This window comes from Aotus nancymaae, unplaced genomic scaffold, assembly GCF_030222135.1.
Source record: "Aotus nancymaae isolate 86718 unplaced genomic scaffold, 86718_ANA_hifiasm-v0.15.2.pri h1tg000003l, whole genome shotgun sequence".
Lineage (NCBI taxonomy): Eukaryota > Metazoa > Chordata > Mammalia > Primates > Aotidae > Aotus > Aotus nancymaae.
In genome coordinates, this window is record NW_026988414.1 from 6924022 (window position 1) to 6951844 (window position 27823).

Genomic DNA, 27823 nt, shown 5'->3' on the forward strand with positions numbered 1-27823 from the left:
TTTATCTTATTCTCTTGTGGTATTTGATAAAAACTTCTTCAGGTTTTTGATAAAACTTGACTAACACACAGCTGGGAGTTATATTTTTTTAATGATATCTTGAAATAAAGATAATTTATAATTATGGCTGGGTCTATTGAGGGATGAAGTGACCAGGTGATAGAAATGAATTTTTTCTTTTCTTTTCTTTTCTTTCTTTCTTTCCTTTTTTTTTTTTTTTTTTTTGAGACAGAGTCTCGCACTGTCACCTGGGCTGAAGTGTGGTATGATTTTGGCTCACTGCTACCTCCGCCTCCTGGGTTCACCAGATTCTTCTGCCTCAGCCTCCCTAATAGCTGGGATTACAGATGTACACCACCACACCTGGCTAATTTTTTTTTTTTGTATTTTTAGTAAAGACAGGGTTTCACTATGTTGGCCAGACTGGTCTAGAACTCCTGACCTCATGATCCACTCGCCTTGGACTCCCAAAGTTCTGGGATAATAGGCGTGAGCCACTGTGCCTGGCAGATTTTTTTCTTTTTTATGGAAATTGCAGATCCCTAACCTAAATGAATGGCTTTACCATAAGGCCAGGAATTTCCTGAAGAAAGATGAGAACTCAGTTGGATAGACATGGATTTATAATTAATTGTTTAATATTCTATGCCTGGAGAAAATAGACCCAGGCTGATCACAAATTTCCCAGAATTTATGTGTATAAATTATACATGTATATATATATTTTTGAATTTAATTTTTATTTTTTTGGAAACAGAGTCTAGCTCTGTCTCCCAGGCTGGAGTGCAGTGGTGCAATCTCGGCTCACTGCAGTCTCTGCCTCCTGGGTTCAAGTGATTCTCCTGTCTCAGCCTCCTGAGTAGCTGGGATTATAGGCACTTGCCCCATGCCTGGCAAATTTTTTTATTTTTTGTAGAGATGGGGCTTTACTATGTTGGCCAGGCTGGTCTCAAAACCCTGACCTAAGGTGATCCACCTGCCTCAGCCTCCCAAAGTCCTGGGATTACAGGTGTGAGCCACCGTGCCCAGCCAAATTAATCGTATATATTTTAGATATGGGGTATTGCTCTGTTGCCCAGTCTGGAGGACAGTGCCACAATCACAGCTCACAACACCTTGAATGCCTGGGCTCAGGCAATTCTCCCACCTCAACCTCCTGAGTAGCTGGTACCACGTGTCACTGTGCCCGGCAGGTGTTTTATTTTTAAAAATTGTTTTTAGGGATGGGGGTCTCACTTTGTTACCCAGGCGGTCACAAATTTCTGGCCTCAAGCAATCCTCCTGCCCCAGGCTTCCAAAGTTCTGGAATTACAGATGTGAGCCACTGCACCTGGCCTGGAAACTTTTTTTTTTTTTTCAAATGGAGTCTCACTCTATTGGCCAGGCTAGAGTGCAGTGACACGATCTCAGCCCACTGAGACCTCCACCTCCTGGGTTCAACCGATTCTCCTGTCTCAGACTCTCTAGTAGCTGGACTACAGGAGTGCACCACTATGTCTGGCCAGTTTTTGTATTTTTAATAGAGACAGGGTTGTGCCATGTTGGCCAGGCTGGTCTCGGACTCCTGACCTCAGGTGATCCACCCCCCTCACCCTCCCCAAGTGCTGGGATTACAGGCATGAGCCACCTTGTTCAGCTGGAAAAGTCTTTTTTTTTTTTTTTTTGAGATGGAGTTTCGCTCTTGTTACCCAGGCTGGAGTGCAATGGCGCAATCTCGACTCACCACAACCTCCGTCTCCTGGGTTCAAGCAATTCTCCTGCCTCAGCCTCCCGAGTAGCTGGGACTACAGGCGTGCACCACCATGCCTAGCTAATTTTTGTATTTTTAGTAGAGACGGGGTTTCACCATGTTTGACCAGGATGATCTCGATCTCTTGACCTCGTGATCCACCCGTCTTGGCCTCCCAAAGTGCTGGGATTATAGGCGTGAGCCACCGCGCCCGGCCTGGAAAAGTTTTAAATGGAGCAGCTTGTTTGGAACTTTCTTTGAAACCACCAAGATACTTATTTGCAAAATATATCTATAGGTTAGTACGTTAATTGACTGTAGCACGTGTGGATCTTACTTCTCGAAATCAGGTAAGCAAAAAGTATTTTAATTCCTTTAAATGAAATGAAAATCTGTCCTGGGGACTAGGTGTGGTGGCTCAAGCCTATAACCTCAACACTTTGGGAGCCTGAGGTGGGAGGATGGTTTGAGTTCAGGAGTTCCAGACTAGCCTGGGCAATGCAACAAGAACCCATCTTATTAAAAAAAAAAAAGTCTGCCCTGGAACCTTCTGGGAAGTTCGTGTGAGACTCTGATAGGCTTTCGAGGAACCAGGAGAAGGGTTTTGAGGCTGTCCTGGATGTGACTGAGCACATTGTCTGAGAGGATATGAGGCCTTGAAGCCTGGGAATTCTGATGTCCAGGCTTCAGCTTTTCTTGGTACAACACATGCTTATTTCTCATTTCTCATTAGGATTTGGGCACTGCTAGGAAGTGGGGTTGCAGCTTCCCTCTTTTTGTGGGGCCGGAAGGATCCCTTCCCTTCTCAGATAAATTGCTCCCATTTTTCTTCTTGTTTCTAACCTAATTCCCAACCCCCACCAAAGACACTCATTGTTCCACCCTTTCCTCAGCATAATGTCCTTAAGGAGTTCGTATTTTCAGAAAACACACATAAACCTCCCTTGAGGCAAAGCAACAAATAGGGCTATCATCTTGGGGATTGGGAAGTACCATGATAATAAAACATCCATTGACGTCTTAATAACTTACCTGGCTACTTATGTTTTCATCAGTAATTCTAGTCCCTGTAGTGGGACTTAATGGTCTATCCACAAATGATTTGATTCTCCTTTCTTTAAAAGATGGAGCTGAATTCTCTACCCTTGAGCGTGGGCTGGACTTAGTGATGCACTTCTAGTGAATAGAACACAGGAGAAGAGATGAGATGTCACTTCCCAGATTGGGTTTTAAAAAGACTGGCTTCTGCTTTGCATGTGTTCTCTCTCTCTCTCACACACACACATACACACACACACACATACACACACACACACATCCAACTCACTCTGAGGGCGGCTGGCTCCATGGTATGAGGCAGCCCTGCATAGAGGGAAGGCAGTTGCCATGTTGTGAAGACAGACACCCAGGCAGCCTACAGGGAGGGCCATGTGGTGAGGAAGTGAGGCCTGCCAGCAACCACAACAGCAAGCTTGGATGTAGGTCTTCTGAGGGCTGCTGGCAGCCACATGAGTGGCTCAGAAGAGTGAGCTTGGACAGGGATCCTCCTACTCTAGTTGAGCCTTGAGGATGTCTATAATCCAAGCCAACAGCTTGACTCATTGTCCTGGCTTCACAAGGGCTGAGTTATATGAATCTGTGATTTTCCTTGGAGAGTCTCTTTTCTTCCAGCACTGGCTTCATTGTACCTAAGAGGCTCGATGTCCAGCTAAGATTTCTCTTACTCTCTATAGGTTTCCAATGGACAGAGAGAGAGAGAGAAAGAGAGAGAGAGAGTATGTGTGTGGTGTGTGTGTGTGAAAGAATAAGAGTGTGTTTGTGTGTGTATGTGTGTGCATGCACACGCATGAGAGTGAGAATATGTGTATGTGTTTTGGAAGCAGCTATCTTTTTTTTTTTTTTTTTTTGAGACAGAGTCTTACTCTGTCACCCACCAGGCTAGAATGCAGTGGTGTAATCTTGGCTCACTGCAACCTCTGCCTCCCAAGTTTAAGTGATTCTCCTGCCTCAACCTCCTGAGTAGCTGAGATTAAGGTGCCCGCCACCCCACTTGGCTAATTGTTTTGTATTTTTAGTAGAGATGGTGTTTTGCCATGTTGGCCAGGCTAGTCTTGAACTCCTGACCTCAGGTGATTCTCCCACCTTGGCCTTAAGAAGTAGCTGTCTTTTGATTAAAGGCATTAAAGGGCAGTTTAGTTTTATTTTTCATTTTTTATTTTATTTTTTTTGAGACGGAGTCTTGCTCTATCTCCCAGGCCGAAGTGCAGTGGTGTGATCTTGGCTCACTGCAACCTCTACCTCCTGATTTAAGTGATTCTCCTGCCTCAGCCTCCTGAGTATCTGGGACTACAGGTGTGTGCCACCATGCCTGGATAATTTTTGTATTTTTTTTATAGAGATGGAGTTTCATCATGTTGACCAGGCTGGTCTGGAAATCCTGACCTCAGGTGAGGCCCACCTCAGCCTCCCAAAGTGCTCAGATTACAGGCTTGTGCCCCCATGCCTGGCCCAGTCACCCTTAGGCAGTGACGTGTGCCTGTCCTGATAACTGAGTCTCCAACCATTTAGTCTTCATTTCAGTGTCATTGCTGTCCCTTGTCTCTTGCCCCACAGATTGGGAGGTTGTCCTCTGCTTATGTTTGCCTTGTTAAAGGAAGAGCCATAAGGTAGTTGTCCAGCGAAGAGTCAGTTTTCTTCTGCCTGTTCTCTTGTCAACCCCTTTGTGGCTGTCTAAGAAGAGAGGGCAAAAGAGAGCCAAGTCAGTTATGATGGTTCATTTTACGTGTCAACTTGTGGGCCACTTGGTATCCAGACATTTGGTCAAACATTACTTTAGGTGTGTCTGTGAGGAGGTTTCTGGATGAAATTAATATTTGAAGTGATTGAGTAAAACAGATTACCCTTCTGAATGTGGGTGAGCCTTATATTTTGAAAACCTGACTAGAACAAAAAGACTGAGCAAGAGGGAGCTTCTCCTGCTTGTCTCCTTGAGCTGGGACATCAGTGTTTTCCTGACTTTGGACTTGAACCAAAACTTTGGCTCTTGAGCCTGCTAGCTCTTGTACTGGAACTTGCACCATTGATTCCCTTGGTTCTCAGGCCTTCAGACTTGGACTGGAACTAGACCATAGGCTCTCCTGGGTCTCTAGCTTGCTGACTGCCACTCTTGGGACTTTTCAGCCTCCGTAATTGCATGAGCCAATTCCTTATAATAAATATCTTTTAAAATATATGTACTTCTCTCTCTCTCTCTCTTTTTTTTTTTTTTGAGATAGAGTTTCGCTCTTTTTACCCAGGCTGGAGTGCAATGGCATGATCTTGGCTCACTGAAACCTCTGCCTCCTGGGTTCAGGCAATTCTCCTGCCTCAGCCTCCTGAGTAGCTGGGACTACAGGCATGCGCCACCATGCCCAGCTAACTTTTGTATTTTTAGTAGAGACGGGGTTTCACCATGTTGACCAGAATGGTCTCGATCTCTTGACCTCGTGATCCACCGCTTCGGCCTCTCAAAGTGCTGGAATTATAGGTGTGAGCCACCGCGCCCGGCCTCTCTCTCTTTTCTCCCTCCCTCTCTACCTCTCTACTTCTCTACCTCTACCTCTACCTCTACCTCTGTCTCTCTCCTGTTGATTATGTTTTTTTGGAGCCCTGACTAATGTATAAACCTAGTCTTTTTATTGCCTTACTTTGGTCTCATCTCAGATTTTCCAGAGTGCTTCTAATCCTCTGAGAACTTCTGCATTACTGGCTTGGTTCTCTGCATTGATGCAGTCTGTCATGAAATGGCTATCTTCATGACAAACCAAGCAAAAAGAGAGGTGCTTGGGTTTTTATAAACTTGGCAGCTGCTTTGGAAACGTTTTACTCTGAGGCTAGGCACCACTGTTTATATTCTTGTTTTGCAGTTGTGTTTCTCCTAAGTTCTCTCTCCATATATTCTCTTGGCCTGGAAGGCATGTGTGCCTGTTTGACAGTGTCCTGGAAATTCTTCTCTAGATGGGGAGTGCATGTTGAAGGTGCTCACACATGGTTTCCTAAAATCCTGCAAAGTGGCAGTCAGGACCTTTAAACTATTGTGATAATTTCCAAACTATGGAGTTATCATGTATAGATTTTCAGAGAACTGCCATAAAGAAAGACTTGAGATTTAGAATTGTTGACATAAGCTTTTCCTTTCTTTACTTTTCTTTTTTTTTTTGAAACAGAGTCTTGCTCTGTTGCCCAGGAGTGTAGTGGGGCGCGATCTCGGCTCACTGCAACCTCTGCCTCCTGTGTTCAAAACTGGTTTTAAAATTTTTATTTATTTATTTATTTTTGAGACAGGGTCTCACTCCAGTCGTCCAGACTGCAGTGCAGTGGCGTGATCTTGGCTCACTGGAGCCTTGATTTACTGGGGTGGAGTGATCCTCCTACCCTAGCCTCCCAAGTATCCGGGACCACAGGCATGTACCACCACGCCCAGATACTTTTTTGTGTTTTTAGTAGAGACAGGGTTTCACCATGTTGCCCAGGCTGGTCTTGAACTCCTGGGCTCAAGCAGTCCACCTGCCTTGGCCTCCCAAAGTGCTGGGATTATAGGTGTGAGCCACTGCACAGTGCACAACCAGTTTTGAATCATTAAGACACAAGTTAAAAAGAAGAGGAAAATGTTTAAAATAATTTATAAGATAATTATAGAATCTGTGTTGAGAGATTACTCAGTCTAACTGAAAGCACAGCAGGAGAAATTTTAGTGTAATCACATTCCTGAAATTGAAGTCCTTAAACATTTCTCATTTCTTTTCGAATGTAGTTCACTCACATATTACCAGTGACCTACATGTATTTAGTGTTTCCTAAGAATTGTATCCCAATTGCATGCCGCATGTACGTACTATTGTATATAAATGCCCTTGTGACAAAATACAAATAACATTTAATAGAGGTGTTAGTGAATTTGTGATGCTTCTGTCATTGATTTTTCTCAATAACCAGATGATAAAATCACAACAATTGTCGTATGGATGTTTATAGGATTTTTGCTGTTTTTTTTTTTTTGAGACTGAGTCTCGTTCTGTTACCCAGACTGGAGTGCGGTGGCATGATCTTGGCTCACTGCAACCTCTGCCTCCCAGGTTCGAGCAATTCTTATGCCTCAGACTCCCAAGTGGCTGGGACTACAGGGGTGTGCCACCACGCCCGGCTAATTTTTGTATTTTAGTAGAGATGGGGTTTCACCATGTTGGCCAGGTTGGTCTCAAACTCCTGACCTCAAGTGATCTACCTGCCTCGGTCTCTCAAAGTGTTGGGATTACAGGCATGAGCCACCATTATCCTGCTTGGATTTTTATTCCTGAAAAGAGGTTCTTATGCTTATGTACCACTCCACTCCAGCCTGGCAACAGAGTGAGACTCCAGCTCAAAAAAAAAAAAAAGAAATCTGTGGAGCCAGTTCTATCCATTTCCAAAGTGGAAAAGGACTTTGGCTTAAGGGTGGAGTCTTTGGATAAGGATGTGTTCAAAGAGAATGTAGTACAGTATGCTGGTGATACCCCCAGAGCTTTGGCAGGTTTCTAGTCATTCCTTTTCTTTATCTTTTTTTTTAAAAAAATTCCTACATGCCTCAGAGGTTTGATTCATCTTTTTTCCAGAATCTTGCATGTCATCTATTGTTCTCTCCATCCATAAACGCTCTATTGAAACAGGAAGCAGGTGCCTTAGCTTTTTCTTTACCTTGTTAACTCTGAAAGTACTTGACACTCTTTCACTTTTAAGGATTTTTGCTGCTATTAACAACAGAGAATGAAATTAATGAATAAAAATTTGCACAATATAAAATTTTATTCAAAATGAGAATTTCTTATTCTTCATTGAAATGTAAATGAAAAAACTCAGTTTTCTAGTAGTTGCTAGAATAATGGCAGTAGACTAAGTGATGTCAAGAGTTTCTTCCAACTCTGTGTTTAATTTTTAGTGGTGGATTACTCAGTTTTTCTTATTTTATCACTTTTTTTCTGGGAAGTGCCTAAGTGTCCTTTCTCCTATTTTCTTTTTTCTTTTCTTTTTTTGAGATGAAATCTCACTCTGTCACCCAGGCCAGAGTGCAGTAGCATGATCTTGGCGCACTGCGGCCTCCACCTCCTGGTTCAAGCAATCCTCCTGCCTTAACCTCCTGAGTAGCTGGAACTACAGGCGTATGCCACCATGCTGGGCTAATTTTTTATTTTTATTTATTTATTTGAGACGGAGTCTCACTCTGTTGTCCAGGCTGGAATGCAGTGGCACAATCTCAGTTTACTGCAACCTCTGCCTCCTGGGTTCAAGTGATTCTTCTGCCTCAGCCTTCCAAGTAGCTGGGATTATAGGTGCCTGCCACCACGTCTGGCTAATTTTTGTATTTTTAGTTAGAGATGGGGTTTCTCCATGTTGGCCAGGCTGGTCTCAACCTCCTGACCTCAGGTGATTAATCAGCTTCGGCCTCCCAAAGTGTTGGGATTACAAGCATGAGCCACTGCGCTTAGCTCTTCCTCCTATTTTTCTTTATCGTTTGACTCTGAAGATAATTATTTGTAGGCCACTGAGTTCATTTCTTCACAGGGGAGGAGAAACTCCAGGTTATTGTCTTTAATCTCTTTATTCCTTGCTTTTTACAGGAAAACTATACTTTATAAAAACCAATAAACCCTATTAGCAAAAAGTCAACTTAGGTATATTTTGACATAAAATCATTTTATTGGTATGACAGATTGTTTATCCCAAATATGTCTACAATAATATCTTTCATTTCACGTGTTCTACCTACAACGTCATCTTCACAGTCCTCCCATCTAGTGGTAAAGTCTGTGTCTCAATCTCTTAACCAGAGCAGACTTTTGTAAATGCCTCTACCAGTAGAGCATGGTTCAAACAACATGTCATGTTTAGGGCTAGTTTGTAAAAATGCCACGCACTTCTAACTTTCTCTCTTGAGAATCACTTTTGGAACTAGTTACTATGCGAGGAGCCCAAGCAACTAGGAGTGGCCTGTGTAAGAGGGAAACTGAAGCTCCTGACTCTCGCCCTAGCTGAGCTCCCAGCTGACATCCAGGATCAGCTTCCTAGCCATGTGAGTGAGCTGTCCTAAAAGCAGATCCTAATCCTTCAGATCCCCGTCACAGTGCCCTAATGGGTGCTCATGTAGTGTTTATATGTAGAGCAGAGATGAGTTGTTCCTAACAAACTCTACCCAAATTGGAGATTCATGAGCACAGTGAAAGATTGTTTTAAGTCACTAAGTTATATAGCAGTGGATAACTGGATTGGTATTCCATTTTTGCCAGAGTTTAGAGTAGAGATCATACTATATGTTGAACTGCTTCAACTGTAAGAACAAGATATATTTTTACCTTTAGGAGCACTGTTAGTTTTATAAGAGAAGAAAAATGGATTATATGTTCTCTTCCTTTATAGATTGTTATCTCACTTCCATTTTACATATTTATCAATTTTTTTTTTTACTAAAGAGCATTACAAAACAAGAAATCAAATATTTGACGATAATATTGCTGTCTAGATAACTCCATTCTCATGTACTTCTAGTTTAGAAGGTTGTGTACATGTTGATAAGCAGTGACTTTGGGTGATTCAGACCACATGTGTGACCGTGGAAGGCAGCATCCTCTTTGTAAATCACTTCCTTTTTTTTTTTTTTTTGAGATGGAGTTTCACTCTTGTTGCACAGGCTAGAGTGCAATGGTGCAAATTTGGCTCACCTCAGCCTCCGCCTCCCAGGTTCAAGTGATTCTCCTGCCTCAGCCTCACAAGTAACGGGGATTATAGGGATGCACCACCATGCCGGGCTAATTTTATATTTTTAGAAGAGACAGGGTTTCGCCATGTTGACCAGGATGGTTTCAAACCCTTGACCTCAGGTGATCCACCTGCCTCGGCCTCCCAAAGTGCTGGGATTATAGGCGTGAGCCGCCACGCCTGGCCTCAAATCAATTTCTTTATCTATAAAATGGTATCTACTTCATAGGTTTGCTTTGAGACTTCAGTGATACTGCCACAAAATATTGGCTGTTCATTACTACTGCTTTTTTTTTCCCAATAGAGACGGGGTCTTGGTGTTGTCATATTGCCCAGGCTAGTCTTTAATTTGTGGGCTCAATGCAATTCTCCTGCCTTGGCCTTTCAAAGTGCTAGGATTACAGGTGTGTGTCACCATGCCCAGCCTGGACTTCTTGATAGTAAGTGATACTGATAGATTAGGCAGTGATACAATAGCAAAGACATGGAACCAACCTAAATGGCCCATCAATGATAGACTGGATAAAGAAAATGTGGTACATATACACCATGAAATACTATGCATTCATAAAAAGGAATGAGAATACATCCTTTGCAGGGACATGGATGAAGCTGGAAGCCATCATCCTTAGCAAACTAACACAGGAACAGAAAACCAAACACCACATGTTCTCACTCATAAATGGAAGCTGAACAATGAGAACACATGGACACAGGAAGGAGCAACACGCATGAGGCCATTTGGGGGTGGGGGTGGCGAGGGGAGGGAGAGCATCAGGACACAAATAGCTAATGCAAATAGCTTAAAACCTAGGTGACAGGTTGATAGGTGTAGCAGATCACCATGGAACGTGTAAACCTCTATAACAGACCTGCACATTCTGCACATGTGTTCCACTACTGAAGTAAAATTAAAAAAAGATTAGGCAATGATGTCTCAAATACATTACCTGTTGTCACTTTGTTTTATTTATTATTTTGTTATTTATTTATTTATTTTTCAAGACTGGCTCTCTGTCTCCCAGGCTGGAATGCAGTGGCAGGATCATAGCTTACTATATTCCTGAACTCTTGGGGTCAAGAGATCTCTTCTCTCTGCCTTCCAAGTAGCTGGGACTACAGGTGCATGCCGCCATGCCTGGCTAATATTTTTATTTTTTTAGAGTTGGGGACTTGCTATGTTTCTAAGGCTGGTCTTGAACTCTTGGCCTCAAATGATCCTCCTGTGTTGGCCTCCCAAAGTGTTGGAATTACAGATGTGAGCCACTGTGCTTGGCTCCACTATGTTTATTTTTTAACAAGCCCTTTAAATGTATTGATTAATATTTTACATATAATGAAATGTATAGATTTTAAGTGTTAAGTTCACTATATGTTTTTTAAATCAATTTTTAATTGTTTAGTATTTAGTTGATTACAGGTAGTAGGCACTACCTGCTAAACAAAATGGAAGGAGGGGCCTAAGAGAGGATAATTTTTTTCCCAGAGTGCTAGTGCTTATTAGTGGATAAGGTTTATATTTATTACCTCACTAGAAGACAGGGGGAATTATTCACATTTAGAAAGAGAAACTGAGACTTAGGAAATTAAAGTGATTTACCCAAAGTAACACAGCTAGGAAGTGGCACCCTCAAGACAAAACACCATTTTGTTTTGCTCTGTAAAATTTTTGCTATGACTGACTAGTGACATTGACATTATTAAGAAAAACAAAGCTTGGTAGAGATACTTTCCTGTGAGGGTTTATTAAAGTCTCATAAAAGAAATGAAAGCCCATGTTAAGGAGGTCTTCTGGTTTCAAATGCTTCAAAGTTCCTCAAGCTGCTGCTGCTGCTTTTTTTTTTTTCCCCCTTTTTTGAGATGGAGTCTTGCTCTGTCACCCAGGCTGGAGTGCAGTGGTGTGATCTCAGCTCACTGCAGCCTTCATCTCCCGGGCTCAAGTGATTCTCCTGTTTTAGCTGCCCGAGTAGCTGGGACTACAGGTGTGCACTATCATGTCCAGCTAATTTCTGTATTTTTAGCAGTGGCAGGATTTCACCATGTTGGCTGGGCTGGTCTCAAACTCCTGACCTCAGGTGATTCACCCACTTCGGCCAAAGTGCTAGGATTACAGGCATGAGCCGCCACACCGGCCAAAGTTCTCAGGTTTCTAAAACTGAGATAGTGTAATTTTATCAGGAATTCCTCTATAATGATTCAGGTAATTAGGTAAAAGGAGTTGTTTTGAGTAACCTAGGTACATTTTTACTTTTCAGTACGAAAGAATATAAAGACTAGTAAGAATGAAAATAATTTTATTTCTAGGCAGATCATGCTATTGCATGTCTCATATATAAGAATTAGAGGCTGAAATGTAAGTGATAATACTTTATTGGATAATAGACAAGCCACATACTTAAGAGGAAATGATGGATAAGTAGTTATTGAAGTGTTACTGAGTGAAAAAAACCTCTTCAAGTGTGTAGGAATGTATTCTTTGATTGAATCAGCATAGAATTCCTGCAAGCCTCAGATTTTTCTTTATTCTCTCATGTTTCAGATTCCTTTATCCTTTGCAGCATGTTAGATACATTGGTGTGTTTGAAAATTGACACCAGGTAATGAATAAATATGATAAGTGAAAGGGTAAATGAGAGTTCAGACATTCTTTCTTTTCTTTCTTTCTTTCTTTTTTTTTTTTTGTGACAGTTTCGCTCTTGTTGCCCAGGCTGGAGTGCAGTGGTGTGATCTTGGGTTACTGCAACCTCCACCTCCCGGGTTCAAGTGATTCTCCTACCTCAGCCTCTTGAATAGCTGGGATTACAGCCACGCACCACCAGGCCTAGCTAATTTTGTATTTTTAGTAGAGACAAGGTTTCTTCATGTTGGTCAGGCTGGTCTCAAACCCCTGACCTTGTGATCCTCTCACCTTGGCCTCCCAAAGTGCTGGGATTAGAGGCATGAGCCACTGTACCCAGCCTTTTTTTTTTTTTTTTTTTTTTGAGACGGAGTCTTGCTCTGTCATCAGGCTGGAGTACAGTGGTATGATCTCGGCTCACTGCAACCTCTGTCTCCTGAATTCAAGCGATTCCCCTGTCTCAGCCTCCTGAGCTTGGGACTATAGTTGCGCACCACCACACCTGGCTAATTTTTTACATTTTAATAGAGATGGAGTTTCACCATGGCCAAGATGGTCTCGATGGTATGACCTCATGATCCACCTGCCTCGGCCTCCCAAAGTGCTGGGATTATAGGTGTGAGCCACTGTGCCTGGCCGCCTTTTAAATTTTTTTTAGAGACAGAGTCTTGCTCTATTGCCTGGGCTGGAATGCAGTGGCATGATCTCGGCTCACTGCAACCTCTGCTTCCTGGGTTCAAGCAATTCTCCTGTCTTAGCCTCCTGAGTAGCTGGGATTACAGGCACCGCCACCATGCCCAACTAATTTTTGTATTTACAGTAGAGACGGAGTTTTGCTATGTTGGCCAGGCTGGTCTCAAACTCCTGACCTCAGGTGATCCACCTGCCACAGCTTCCCAAAGTGCTGGGATTACAGGTGTGAGCCACCATGCCCAGCCAGACATTCTTTATTTTGCATAAATTATTTTTAAAACTTTTATTTTATGGAAAATGCTAGCTCAGATAATGGGATAATTAGGACAGAAGATAAAACCGTCATTTGTTCAACAGATATTTTTAAAGCATCTAATAGGTCAGGTACTTTTTTTTTTAACCTTCTGAGGGCTTTTGATGGAGAGTCTGCTTGACATTCTTTTTTTTTTTTTTTTTTTTTTTTTTTGAGATGGAGTCTCACTCTGTAGCCAGGCTGGAGTGCAGTGGTACATCTCAGCTCACCGCAACCTTCAACTCCTGTGTTCAAACAGTTCTGCTGCCTCAGCCTCCTGCGTAGCTAGGACTACAGGCATGAGCAACCATGCCCAGCTAATATTTATATTTTTAGTAGAGATGGGATTTTACCATGTTGGCCAGCATGGTCTCGATCTCTTGACCTCAGGTAATCCACCCACCTTAGCCTCCCAAAGTGCTGGGATTACAGGTGTGAGCCACCATGCCTGGCCTGACAGTCTTAAAGTTACTGAAAGCAGAAAATGGTTTTCTCTGAATACATTATTGGTGGTTTTAGTCTCTTCAATTTTTTCCCTAGTTCTTATAAACTGGCAAAAATCTAGAGTTTTTATTTGTAATAAAATTTTACTTGTAATAAAAAATTTAAATGTTGTAAAATAAATATAGTGACTATTTCATATTACAGTATGTCCTGTACTCCTGGTATCCCCTTCTCTGTTCTACTTCTTTCTGAGATGAAGTCTTGCTCTGTCACCAAGCTGGAGTGCAGTGGTGCGATCTTGGCTCACTGCATCCTCCACTGCCCGTATTCAAGTGATTCTCCTGCTTCAGCCTCCCAAGTACCTGAGACTACAGGTATGCACCACCGTGCCTGGCTAATTTTTTTTTTGTGTATATTTAGTAGAGAGGGGACCATCTTGGCCAAGATGGTCTCTATGTCCTGACCTTGTGATCCACCTGCCTTGGCCTCCCAAAGTGCTGGGATTACAGGCATGAGCCACTGCACTTGGCCTCTACTTCTTATTTTTTTAAATAAATAAGAGTGTGTATGTATATTATTTTCCCCATGTTTAATAATTCTGGATTTTGCTTTGTGTCATTTTCCCTCTGCTAAAATATAAGCCGTGTGGGGACAGGGATTTTTTTTTTTTTAATTAATAAAGCACAGAAAATATGTGGAACTTAGTAGATGTTCAACAAATTCTTTGTTGAACAAATAATACTTTTAATATTTTAAAGTTAATTCTAGGCCAGGTGCAGTGGCTCACACCTGTAATCCCAGCACTTTGGGAGGCCAAGGCGGACCGGAGTTTGAGACCAGCCTGACCAACATGGCAAAACCCCATCTCTACTGAAAATACAAAAATTAGCCATATGTGGTGGTGCATGCCTGTAATCCTGGCTACTCATGAGACTGAGGCAGGAGGATCTCTTGAAGCTGGGAGGTGGAAGTTGCAGTGAGCCGAGATTGTGCCATTGTACTCCAGCCTGGGCAACAAAGCAAGACTCTTTCAAAAAAAGAAAAAGAAAAAAGTTAATTCTAGACCAGCCTCCGTCGCTCATGCCTGTAATCCCAGCACTTTGGGAAGCTAAGTCGGATGGATCACGAGGTCAGAGATCGAGACCATCCTGGCCAATATGGTAAAACCCTGTCTCTACTAAAAATACAAAAAAATTAGCTGGGCATGGTGGTGCATGCCTATAGTCCCAGCTACTCGGAAGGCTGAGGCAGGAGAATTGCTTGAACCCAGGAGGCAGAGATTGCAGTGAGGTATGATTGTGCCACTGCACTACAGCCTGGGCGACAATGCGAGACTCCATCTCAAAAGAAAAAAAAAGTTAATTCTCATATATATACAAAAAGCATATATAACATATGTATACTTTATTATTATTTTTTAAGTTAATTTATTTTTTTGAGACGGAGTCTCACTGTCACCCAGGCTGGAGTGCACTGGCACAATCTTGGCTCACTGCAACCTCTGCCTCCTTAGTTCAAGCGATTCTTCTGCCTCAGTCTCCTTAGTAGCTGGGATTGCAGGCATGTGCCATCACGCCCAGCTAATTTTTTTTTTTTCAGTAGAGATGGGATTTTACCATGTTGGCCAGGCTGCGCTTGGCCAACATATGTATACTTTAAAGAAGAATTACAGGCTGGGCGTGGTGGCTCACGCCAGTAATCCCAGCACTTTGGGAGGCTGAGGCAGGCAGATTACCTGAGGTCAAGAACTTGAGACCAGCCTGACCAACATGGTGAAGCCCCATCTCTACTGAAAAGATACAAAATTAGCCAGGCATGGTAGCACATGCTTGTAATCCTAGTTACTCAGGAGGCTGAGGCAGGAGTATTGCTTGAACCCATGAGGTGGAGGTTGCAGTGAGTTGAGATAGTGCCATTGCACTCCAGCCTGGGCAACAAGAGGGAAACGCCATCTCAAAAAAAAAAAAGAAGAAGAATTAAAGTAAATGTCTTTGTTCCCACTGGCCAGCTTAAAAAAATAGTATGGTATCAATACTTTGAAAGTTCCTCATATTCCTCTTTTCTGTGGCATTTGCCTCCTTCCCTCCAGTTTTGGAAGAATGAACTATTTTTATTCATTTGCATTTTTTCATGATTTTACAACATGGATATAATTAAATATAGTATTTAAATGACTGGATATGACTATAACTGTAAATCGATTTTTTAGTTTTAGATTTGTTAAATTTTATATACATGAAATGACACTGTATATATTCAGTTTGCTTTATTCATTCAACATTAGGAGTTTGAGATTCATTTGTATTGATGCATATTGATATACTCCATTTATTCCCACTGTTACATGGTGTTCAGTTACATCTGTGTGTCACTGTTTTATCTGTGGGCAGTTGGTTCGTTTCTAAATTACAAACAATGCAACTACAAACATTTAAAAAGTATATTCTGGTGTACATGTGCTTCAAGAGTTTCTTTAGGCTGGGTACAGAAGCTCAGGCCTATAATCCCAGCACGTTGGGAAGCTGAGGTGGGTGGATCACCTGAGGTTAGGAGTTCAAGACCAGCCTGGCCAACATGGCGAAACCCCGTCTCTACTAAACATATAAAAATTAGCTGGGCATGGTGGTCCATGCCTGTAATCCCAGCTACTTGGGAGACTGAGGCAGGAGAATCTCTTGAACCTGAGAGGTTGAGGTTGCAGTGATCTGAGATCGCACCACTGCACTCCAGCTTGGGCAACAGAGCAAGACTCCATCTCAAAAAAAAAAAAAAAAAAAGCTGGATGTGGTGACACATACCTGTAGCACCGGCTACTTAGGAGGGCCAAGGTGAGAGGATTGTTTGAGCCAAGGAGTTCAAGGCTGCTTTGAGCTATGATCATGCCATTGTGCTACAGCCTGGGCAACAGAGCAAGACCCTGTCTCTGGGAAAAAAAACAAGGACAGGCCGGGCGCAGTGGCTCACGCCTGTAATCCCAGCACTTTGGGAGGCCGAGGCGGGTGGATCACGAGGTCAAGAGATTGAGACCATCCTGGTCAACATGGTGAAACCCCGTCTCTACTAAAAATACAAAAAATTAGCTGGGCATGGTGGCACGTGCCTGTAATCCCAGCTACTCAGGAGGCTGAGGCAGGAGAATTGCCTGAATCCAGGAGGCGGAGGTTGTGGTGAGCCGAGATCACGCCATTGCACTCCAGCCTGGGTAAAAGAGCGAAACTCCGTCTCGAAAAAAAAAAACAAAAAAAAACAAGGACATCCTTCAGGTTATATATCTAAAGAAATTCTGAGTCATACAAAATGGGCATTTGTCAGCTAAATATGGACAGTTGTTTTCTTAAATGGTTGTACCAGTTTACACTCCCATCAACTACTTCAGTGAGAATTGCAGTTTCCTTCCTTGCCAGCCCTTGGTATTTTAAATATTTAGTTAGCTATTATAGTAGGCGTATAATATGTTTTGTTTTTAAGGAAAATTTATTTTATTTTTCAGTAACTGTAATTACTAGTGGAGTATATGTTAAGTATTGTACAACTTCTCAAACCTTAGAATCATTGTACACCATCAGCTCATTCCCTGTACCAGGGGATTTTCACATAGCATTTGTTTTTTATGCCAGCGACTATTAAAAATCAGCTTCACAAGCAGGACATTATTAAAAGGAATGTTGAGTGACCTTATGTTAAAGTTGAACTACCTAGAACTTGTAGTTTGCATAGTATCCAACAGATGTCACTGTATTTCCCTGGAAAATTTAAAGTATTTTGCAGCATCCTTGTGAATTTGCTGTGGTACCCCAAGGCACCTGAGCACACAGTTTGGGAACCATTGCCTTAGCATATTAATCATGGTTACCTCCAGAGAGTGAAATTTTGGATAATTAACAAAACTTTATACTTTCTGGATTTTCCACTTCTTTTATAATGATCATATAACACAAGAGGTGATATGATTATATATATTATACACTATGATTATACATATTACATTTACTTTTAAAAATTTTTAAAATTCATACTTTTTTCTACTTTCTTTAGTCTTTACTTAGTATCCTTTTTCTGTTGCACCCAGGATACCACATTACAGATAGTCATCGCATTTCCTTGGGATGCTCTTGCCAGTTTCAGTTTCTCAGACTTCTCTTATATTTGATGACTTTGAAAATTTTGAGGGGGAAAAAAAATTTTGAGAGGCATTAGTCAAATATTTTGGAGAACGTCTCTCAACTGGGATTTGTATGGTGTTTTTCTCATGATTAGATTGGACTTTTAGGTTCTGCATGACTTATTTCTGTTGACAGTAAACTTGATTACCTGGCTAAGATAGGGTTTGTCACATTTCTTCATTGTTAAGTTACTACTTTATTCACCCTTTTCATGTTGTACTCTTTGGAAGGAAGTCACTGCACAGTGCACACTTAAAGAGTGAAGGCTGTGTTCCACTTCCTTGAAGATAAAATACCTACATAAATTAAGTTTTTCTTCATTTAAGATTTGTCTGTATATTCAATCATATATTTGTATAATTGGACTCATGGATGTTTGTTTCGTACTTTGGGTTATAATCTAGTACTACTTTATTTTGTTGCTCAAATTGTTCCAGTTTTGGTCATTGGGAGCTCTTTCAGTTGGCTGATAAGTCCCTTTGACATACCACTATCATTATGGCTTTGTTTTATTTTATTTTTTAAGCATTTCCTTCCCTTTCTGGCTCTACAAGATGCCCCAGGTTCATCTTGTATATTTCGTCAGTCATAGAATCAGATATTTCTCCAAGGATCCCTGATTCCTTTTATTGGAGAATAGTATTATAAGCCAAGAACTGGGTGTTAGGTGTGTTTGTTGCTACTGGGGCACATTGTGGTTTTAATTTGCATTCCTGTGATGATTGATGACGCCAGACACCTTTGTATATGTTTATTGGTTATTTATGTATCCTGTTTGCCATGTGAAAAAGCCTAAGACTTTTTCCCAACAGCAGTGTTGCATAGGTATTACAGAGACTGTATGGCTCACAAAGCTTAAAATATTTATTATCTGGCCTGTTAGAAGAATAGTTTCCTCACCCCTAGAGTTATAATCACTATTTTAATGTCAGTTCTGTTCTGGGTTGGTTTTGATTGGTTGATTTTTCTCATATTTTATTGCTCCTTTCCATGTTTAGTTATCTTTGAATAGATGGTAGACATTGCAAAGATACTTGAGTTTTTTTTTTTCTTTTTAATAAATTTCTTGAGACTTTTATTGGCATGCAGTTAAATTATTTGGAAATATTTCTGTTCTTTATGGTCATACTTTTAAGCTTTGTCAGGTGGATCAGAGCACCGTTTAGGGCTGTCATCCCTAGGGCATATAACTCTACTATTGTGACATGACCCTTCTGAATACCATACCAGGGAATTATAAGATTTTTCAAGTCTGGCTGGTGGGAGCAGTCACTGTTACTGCCTGTGTGTGAGTTCCAGGGACTGTTCCCTCTAATCCTCTCAGATGGTTCTTTCCTCTGTCTTTGATAGTTTTCTTCTACACATGGGCTGATTAGTACTTGACGGAATACTTAAGAGAAACTCCCCAGATCTCTAGTATTTTCTCTCTGTGAAGCTTTCTCCTCTACAGCATTCTGTCCTGTGCACTGTAGATGCCTTAGTCTCTCTAGACACTCAGCTCCATCTTTTCAACTCAGGGCTTCTGCCTGAGTTCCCCTTCCTTGTGCTATATCCTAGAAATGCTCTCAAGGCAGTCAGCTGGGGTAGTTGTAGGGCCTCCCCTCTTTTGTCCTCAGAGATCACTGTCTTTGTTGCCTAATGTCCAATGTCTTGAAAACTACTGTTTAGTCCAGGAATGTCCAATCTTTTGGCTTCCCTGGGCTACAGTGGAAGAACAGTTGTCTTGGACCACGTATAAAATACACTAACACTAATGATAACTGATGAGCTAAAAAAAAAAAAAAAAAAAAGAACAAAAAAGATCTCATAATGTTTTAAGAAAGTTTATGAATTTGTGTTGGGCCACATTCAAAGCTGTCCTGAGTTGCATGTGTCTCATGGGCCATGGGTTGGGCAAGCTTGATTTACTCTATTTCATCTGCTTTCTTCCTTTTTTTCTTTTCTTTTCCAGATAGGCGGGTAAATCTAGTCCCCATTACTATACCTTAGATAGAAGTAGAAATCTTTTAAGTGGCCGGGTGCGGTGGTTCACGCCTATAATCCAGCACTCTGGGAGGCTGAGGTGGGCGGATCATCTGAGGTCGGGAGTTCAAGACCAGCCTGACCAACATGGTGAAACCCCATCTTTATTAAAAAAAAAAAAAAAAAAGAAGTATTTTAAGTCTTTTTTTAAAAAAATGTTGAATGGATGTTTAATTTTACCAAATGATTTTTCTGTATCTATTGAGAAGATCATACGATTTTTTTTCTTTCTCTTTTTTCCTCCTAATGTGTTGAATTAGTTTGATTGATTTTTTTTTTTTTTTTTTTTTGGATGTTAAACCAACCTTAAATTTCTGTAATAAACCCAACTTAGTCACGATCCTTTTTTAATATATTGCCAAATTCAATTTACTCATATGTGTTTTAGGGTTTTTACATCTATATTTTGTATATAATACTGCCTTTCTTCAGGTTTTGACATCAAGATTTTCCTTATAAATGGTTATCCAAGGGTATAAAGTGGGTTGGGAAATGTTCCCTCTTTTTCTCTAGAAAAGTTTGCATAATATTTATGTTGTTTTTTAAAGAGAAAAGGTTTACTTGGCTCACGGTTCCACAGGCTGTTCAGGAAGCATGGCAGCATCTGCTTCTGGGGAGGCCTCAGGGAGCTTTTACTCATGGTGGAGGGCAAAGTGGGAGCAGTCCTCTTACATGGCAGGAGCAGGACTGTATTAGTCCATTCTCATACGATTGTGAAGAGATACCTGAATTAAAAAAATAAAAAGAAATACCTGAGACTGGGTAAATTTATAAAGAAAAGAGGTTTAATTGGCTCACTGTTCTGCAGGCAGAACAAGAAGCTTCTGCTTCTGTGGAGGCCTCAGGAAACTTACAATCATGGTGGAAGGTGAAGGAGAAGCAGGCAGGTCTTAATGGCCGGAGCAGGAGCAAGAGAGTGGGGAGGCAACCAGATCTCATGAGAACTTACTATCGCCAAGTTAAATAATGAGAAACTACCCCTATGATCCAATCACCTCCCACCAGACCCCACCTCCAACAATGGAGATCACCATTCGACATGAGATTTGGCCAGGGACACAGATGCAAACCATATCAGTTGCCCAGACTGCTCTTGAACTCCTGGCTTAAGTGATTCTCCCACCTCAGCCTCTTGAATAGCTGGACTGTAAGTGTGTGCCACCACCCCCAGCTAATTTTTAAAATTTTGTTTTAGAGACATAGTCTCGCTATGATGATTTTATTTGAACCACTGTTTAATTACAGATCTACTTCTTTAATACATATAGGACTGTTTAGGTTTTCCATTTGCACTTGTTTCAGTTTTGGTCAGCTGTGTTTTTCTAGGAAGACAAATGATCTGTTCAAGGTCATACATCTTATAATATGAGTAAACTTTCCAATCTTTAGCTTTTTCAAATGATATCATACCAATATAATATATATGTTTAAATTTGTAAACTTTTTCATCTTCTCTGCTAGAATATCAACTAGTGGGCAGATTCTGTGTTTACTGAAACTTTCTATCATCTGAGTTTTAAGGGCTATAGATATTTGAATTAAATTAAGGCATGCTTGGAGCCAGGCATGGTGGCTTATGTCTGTAACCCAGCACTTTGGAATGCCGAGGTGGGTGGATCATTTGAGGTCAGGAGTTTGAGACCAGCCTGGCCATCATGGCGAAACCCCATCTCTATTAAAAATACAAAAATTAGCTGGGCATGGTGGTGTGCACCCATAATCCCAGCTACTTGGGAGGCTGAGGCACAAGAATTGTTTGAACCCGGGAGGTGGAGGTCGCAGTGAGCCAAGATCACACCACTGCACTCTAGCCTGGGCAACAGAGTGAGACTCTGCCTCAAAAGAAATAAATAAAATAAAATAAAATAAATAAATAACTTGATTTAAGTAGTTGCTTCAATAGTTCATTTGGGCTTTGTCAGTCAATAACATATACATTTTATTTCTGTAGTAATAGGTTATTAATGAGGGAAAAATATGTTAGGGTATGTATTAAATAAAAAGGTGGGAATAGTGAATTGAAAGTATAATTCTTTAAATTATTTACTCATTTTAAAATTTATTTTTAGAGATGGGGTCTTGCTCTGTTGCTGAGGCTGGAGTGTAGTGGCACAATCATAACTCACTGCCGCCAGGCTCACTCCCCAGCTCAGACCTTCCTCCTGCCTCAGCTTCTTGAGTAGCTAGGACTGCAGGCACATGCCACCACACCTGGCTGATATTTAAAATTTTCTTAGAGTCTCACTATGTTGCCCAGGTTCCTCTTGAATTTCTGGCTTCAAGTTATCCTCCCACTTCAACCTCCTGAATAGCTAGGATTACAAGCATGAGCTATCTTGCCTGGCTCTAATTCTTAAACTTTGGGAGTTCCGTTTATATTGTACTTATTTTTCTCAATTACAGTTAATTTTGTTTTTATTTCCTGAAACCTAGTAGAATATGTATTTGCTTATAATTCAAGGGCAATTGAAAGAAAGGAAAATAACTCAAGGCCAGGCATAGTAGCTCACACCTGTAATCCCAGCACTTTAGGAGGCTGAAGCAGGAGGATCGCTTGAGCCCAGGAGTTCAAGACCAGCGTGGGCAACATAGTGAGACTCTGACTCTACAAAACACTAAAAAAAAAAATAATAAATTAACCAGGAATGGTGGCACATGCCTAGCTACAGGGGAGGCTGAGGTGGGAGAATTGCTTGAGCCCAGGAGGTCAAGGCTGCAGTAAGTGGTGATTGTACCTCCGCACTCCAGCCTGGGCAAAACAGTAAGACCCTGTCTCAAAAAAAAAAAAAAAAAAAAGGAAAAGAAAAATAACACAAATTCAGCATATGATTTAGCAAAACCATTTTGATTTTTCTTTAAGAGAGATTGTAACTTGAATCATTCTAGCAGGGAGAATTTAATGAATATTTAACATTTCGATGCAATAAAATGTGTCCATATTGTTATACGAGACTTAGTTTAAGATTCACATGTTTGGGAAGAATGTGGGTTTGAGTGGTGAGGGTTCAGTTGAAGGTCTCTTTCTATAAAGTATATAATTTGTTGCCAAAGAAAATATTACCTAGCAGCAAGTTACATGTGCCAAGAAAGGCCAGAGAAGTCTTACAGTAGAAATTGTACAAAGGAGCTGTCAAACTAGATCCCTGAGGATGTCAGATGGGAAATAAAGCTTATGATGCTAAAATATTTTACTAGATGACTAGGGCATTGGAAATGAATCTTCCAATGCTTGTGTTTTTTATCTTGCTTTTATTTGAAGACAATCAGAGTTATTTGCACTTAGAAATTTAAACTGTTTAAGGTATTTAGTCCGAAATTTAAGAAACTTTCTAAGATCATATTGGCTAAATATTGACTTAACTATATCTTTTTCTTAAAAAGTGTTTATCCTCTGAGATTAAGATTTGGAAACTTATAAGGAGAGAGGCTTTAGGTTCTTGGAGATAAAATATAGTAATGTAAGCAATTTCCTTCTCTATGCCAAAAGTGGGAATGTAGAAAATATGTATAAGCAATTGTGCCAAAGTATTTATCTGTGGTTCTATTTATTCTTAAAATACATTGCCTGTTTCTGCTATACACATTCAGATACTTTGTACAGAATTACAGAGATTTTGAACCTGAAGAACTTTAAACAACATTCAAATTTATTTATTTTGTGGGGAAGGGAAATGAGACATGTAACAGTAAACTGATAAGAACAAATATTACACTTGATCTTAGCCAAAAGGCCAAGAAGTGATAGGTAATGTAAAAATATGAATAGTTTTCCCAGTGTCATGAAGGGAATAGGAGCAGACTTAGCTCTTGGAGAAATAGAACATTTCCTTATTTACCGTTGCAGTAGTGAGTTATTTGAATTTTTATTTATTTATTTTAGAGACATTGTCTCACTCTTATCACCCAGGCTGGAATGCAGTGGTAGCAATCTTCCTGCCTCAGCCTCCTGAGTAGCTGGGACTACAGGGATATGTCACCATGCCCAGCTAATTCTTAAATTTTTTGTAAAGATGAGGGCTCACTATGTTGCCCAGGCTAGAGTTGAATTTTTAGAGGTATATGATGGCTTTGTTTTTGTTTTAATTTTTATTTATTTATTTTAAAAATAAAGGTGGGGTTTCACTATGATGGCCAGGCTGGTCTTGAACTCCTGACCTCAGGTGATCCACATACCTCGGCCTCCCAAAGTGCTAGGATTACAAGCTTGAGCCACCGTGCCCGGCCGGCTTTGGTTTTTTTTTTTTTTTTTTTTTTTTTTTATCACCAGATGATTTATGAAAGTTGATGGATCAGTTTGGCTGTCAGCAAAAGTGAAAAACTGTCAAGCCCCTTTGAAGACTATTACTATTCAGAAAACAAAACAGTGTTGACACCAGTTTTTTTTTTTGAAACAGGATCTTACTCTGTCGCTCAGGCTGAAGGGCAGTGGTGTGATCTCAGCTCACTGCAGCCTCTACCTCACAGGTTTAAGCAATTCTCTTGCCTTAGCCTCCTGAACAGTTGGGATTGCAGGTGCCCACCGCCATGCCTGACTAATTTAGTATTTTTAGTAGAGACATGGTTTCACCATGTTGGCCACACTGGTCTTGAACTCCTGACCTCAAGTGATCTGCCTGCCTCAGCCTCCCAAAGTGCTGGGATTACAGGTGTGAGCCACCACACCCAGCCTAGGCTAGATTTTTGAGGGAGAGGCCATCTTTTTTTTTTTTTTCTTTTTCTTTTCTTTTTTTGCCACAGGGTCTCACTCACCCAGGCTGGAGAGCAGTGGCACAATCTTGGCTCACTGCAGCCACTGCCTTCTGGGCTCAAGCTATTTTCCCACCTCAGCCTCCAGAGTAGCTGGGACCACAGGCACCTGCCAGCACGTCCGGCTAATTTTTTGTGTTTTTGTAGAGATGAGGTTTTGCCATGTTGCCCAGGCTGGTCTTGAACTCAAATGATCCCACCCGCCTCAGCCTCCTAAAGTGCTGGAATTACAGGTGTGAGCCACATTGCCTGACCTTAACTTTTTGACTTAAGTTTGAAGATGGTTATTGATTTGAAATATATATAGTGCTTATAAGAGGTTTTCACTTTGGAAGTTTAAAACAATGATTATAAGATTAGAATATGGCAAAATAAAATTTTGTCCCTTTAATACAAATTCATTGCCAAGTCATTCACTAAATAATGATTGGGGAAAGAACTATTTTGGTCACAAATATCCTACCTCATTATTATGCTTAGAAATAGATTCTCTCTTTTGGGAAACAATTTGATTTACTTTTAAAATAAGTATTTCATGGTTTTGCCTGATTAGTTGAGGTCAATATTTTGTCTTACTGTAGATATTTGCTATTTTTGGTGAATATTTCTTTTTAAAAATGGTTGAGCTATGACCCAGGTTTTTGGAATTGTACCAACACATTACCAGTGTAGTTTTATACAAACATGTCCCCACATTTGTCAATTTGCACTTATTGCTAGTTTGTACCATATTTAATGTGATAGTGGAGGTCAGAACGTATACTTTATATAATTATGCACTTTTCAGTTTCCTTTAATCATTAGTAAAAGTGATCAATGTAGTTTTATATGATTTGACCCAGGAGTTTATGTCATTTGAAGTAATGCTAAAGCCCTCTTAACTTTGCAAAGATGCATTCTCTAGTTGTTAATTTGGGAAGTTATTTTACTTGGAGCCAATTAAATAAATGTTTGTGTCAACTCTATTCAGTGGCTTCTTCAAAAAAAATAGCTTAAAATGATTTTAGCTTTCTGTTGTAACAGTGCAGAGTTTTTCTTCTTTCCTTTTTCCTTTTCTTTTTTTTTTTTTTGAGACGGAGTTTCGCTCTTGTTACCCAGGCTGGAGTGCAATGGCGCAATCTCGGCTCACCGCAACCTCTACCTCCTGGGTTCAGGCAATTCTCCTGCCTCAGCCTCCCGAGTAGCTGGGATTACAGGCATGCGCCACCATGCCCAGCTACTTTTTTGTATTTTTAGTAGAGACGGGGTTTCACCATGTTGACCAGGATGGTCTCGATCTCTTGACCTCGCGATCCACCCGCCTCGGCCTCCCAAAGTACTGGGATTACAGGCGTGAGCCACCGCGCCCGGCCTCCTTTTTACTTTTTTCTTTCTTTTTTTTTTTTTTTTGAGACAGGGTCTTATTCTGTCACCCAGGCTAGAGTGCAGTGGCATGATTACATTTCACTGCAGCTTCAACCTCCCAGATTCAAGCAATCCTCCTGTATCAGCCTCACGAGTAGCTGGGACCACAGACGCACACCACCATGCTTAGCTAATTTTTGTATTTTTAGTAGAGATTGGGTTTCACCGTGTTGTTCAGTTGGTGTTGAACTCCTGGGCTGAAGTGATCTGCGCACCTGGAATCCCAAGGCTTCGGGAGGCTGCCTGCCCACCTCGGCCTCCCGAAGCCTTGGGATTTCAGGTGTGAGCCACTGCACTAGTCCTTTTTTTTTTTTTTTTTTAAGTAAAACACATTGTCAGAAATCTCTTCATTTTGCATCATTTGTGCAATATTAGTTTTGTTTGTTTTTTCCTTAATGTCTTGAGAGCCAGGAAAGATGATCTGAAACACAGAATTAGAAACACAGAATTAGACTAAAATCTTTTAGGGAGATTGTGAAGTATTTAGATTTAAAGTCTAGAGTTAAGAATAAGTAATGGCAAAGATGTAACTACAGACTTCACAGTGTCACTGACTTAGGATGCATTCATGACTCTTCTCCATTAAGATTTCAAATTAACTTTTAAAAACTAGGTACCTCCTGGACACTCCTTTGTCATTTTTCCCATTCGGCCAGATGGGTTTTAATATAATAGGAAGAATTGTTATGATGTCAACTCCATCGTAGTTTGAACTGGAATGATTCTGTTGTCTTGTCAACTTGAAGAGTCCAGTTGAATCACTTTCTAGTGATTGCCTTTGTTTTTTTATTGTTTAAGTGTTCATTTCTACTTGTAATAATCCTGTTAGGATGCATATTACCAACTATATGTGAAGGCCTGGCTATATGGAGCATAAAATTAGATATGCTTCTTTCCTTTGGCTCACAGTCTAAATTTAGTAGGCGACAGTTTCCTTTCCTAGATGTCATTAAAAATAGAAGATACCCATCTGTCTGGAATGGGTTAGATACACTTCTGCCTACAGGCTGAGAGATGAATTATATAACACTAACTTCCTTTTAGCCCCAAGATTCTTAGAAAAATAATGTTTCTCTTTTAATACAGAGGCCAAGAGTGTATAGTTTGAATGTTAACCTTAAATTATCCCATAAGTTTGTGAAACTCTGGAAGACCTAAGAAAATTGAATTTTGAGGAGAAATCACAGAGATAAGGTTAAACAGTATCACTTAAGAAACTGGCTTTGAAGTAAACTCTTTTTCCAGTCCTAGATTTACAGTTTACTAGCTGTGTAAGAAAGTTGTTTAACTTCTCTGAGATTGTAACTTCATTAATGTAGTTGGAATAGTAAGGACTGCTTGTTGAGGAGCAAATTAAATGAGTGAATATTTATAAAGTGCTTTTTTGGTGCTTGGGATGTAAAAGACATTTCTAGTAGTGGTTATTATTGTTGATGTTAATATTATTTCTGGTTCTTTTTATTAAAAATCTGCCATCTTGCTGTTAAAAATCTTAATTTAAGCTCAAGATATAATATGAGGTCAGAGTTAAATAGGGAATTCCTATGAGTGTTTGGAGTCCTGGAAGTCATTTAGAAGAGGACTGAAAATCATCCCCAAAGGACTACCGGTGTTAGAGGATGCAGAAAAAACAGGAAAACAGAATGCGAGAAAGCCATCAATGAGGTGAAAGGAGAACCAAGAGAATAATGTCATGAGATTCAAGAGAGACATTGCTTACTGGGTCAAAAAGTTTCTTCAGAGGTTCATTTAAAAATATTTTCGAGCCGGGCACGGTGGCTCACGCCTGTAATCCCAGCACTTTGGGAGGCCGAGGCGGGTGGATCACGAGGTCGAGAGATCGAGACCATCCTGGTCAACATTGTGAAACCCCGTCTCTATTAATACAAAAAAATTAGCTGGGCACGGTGGCGCGTGCCTGTAATCACAGCTACTCAGGAGTCTGA

The 27823-nt window shown here is 40.7% G+C and overlaps 1 protein-coding gene and 1 pseudogene across 2 annotated transcripts in view; one reads left to right on the forward strand and one right to left on the reverse strand.

The window, feature by feature from the left end:
- Positions 1-27823, forward strand: part of SCAI (suppressor of cancer cell invasion) — a 181408-nt gene that overhangs the window by 15510 nt on the left and 138075 nt on the right. The gene's annotated exons all lie outside the window — the stretch shown is intronic.
- Positions 23351-23470, reverse strand: LOC135277477 (U2 spliceosomal RNA; annotated as a pseudogene).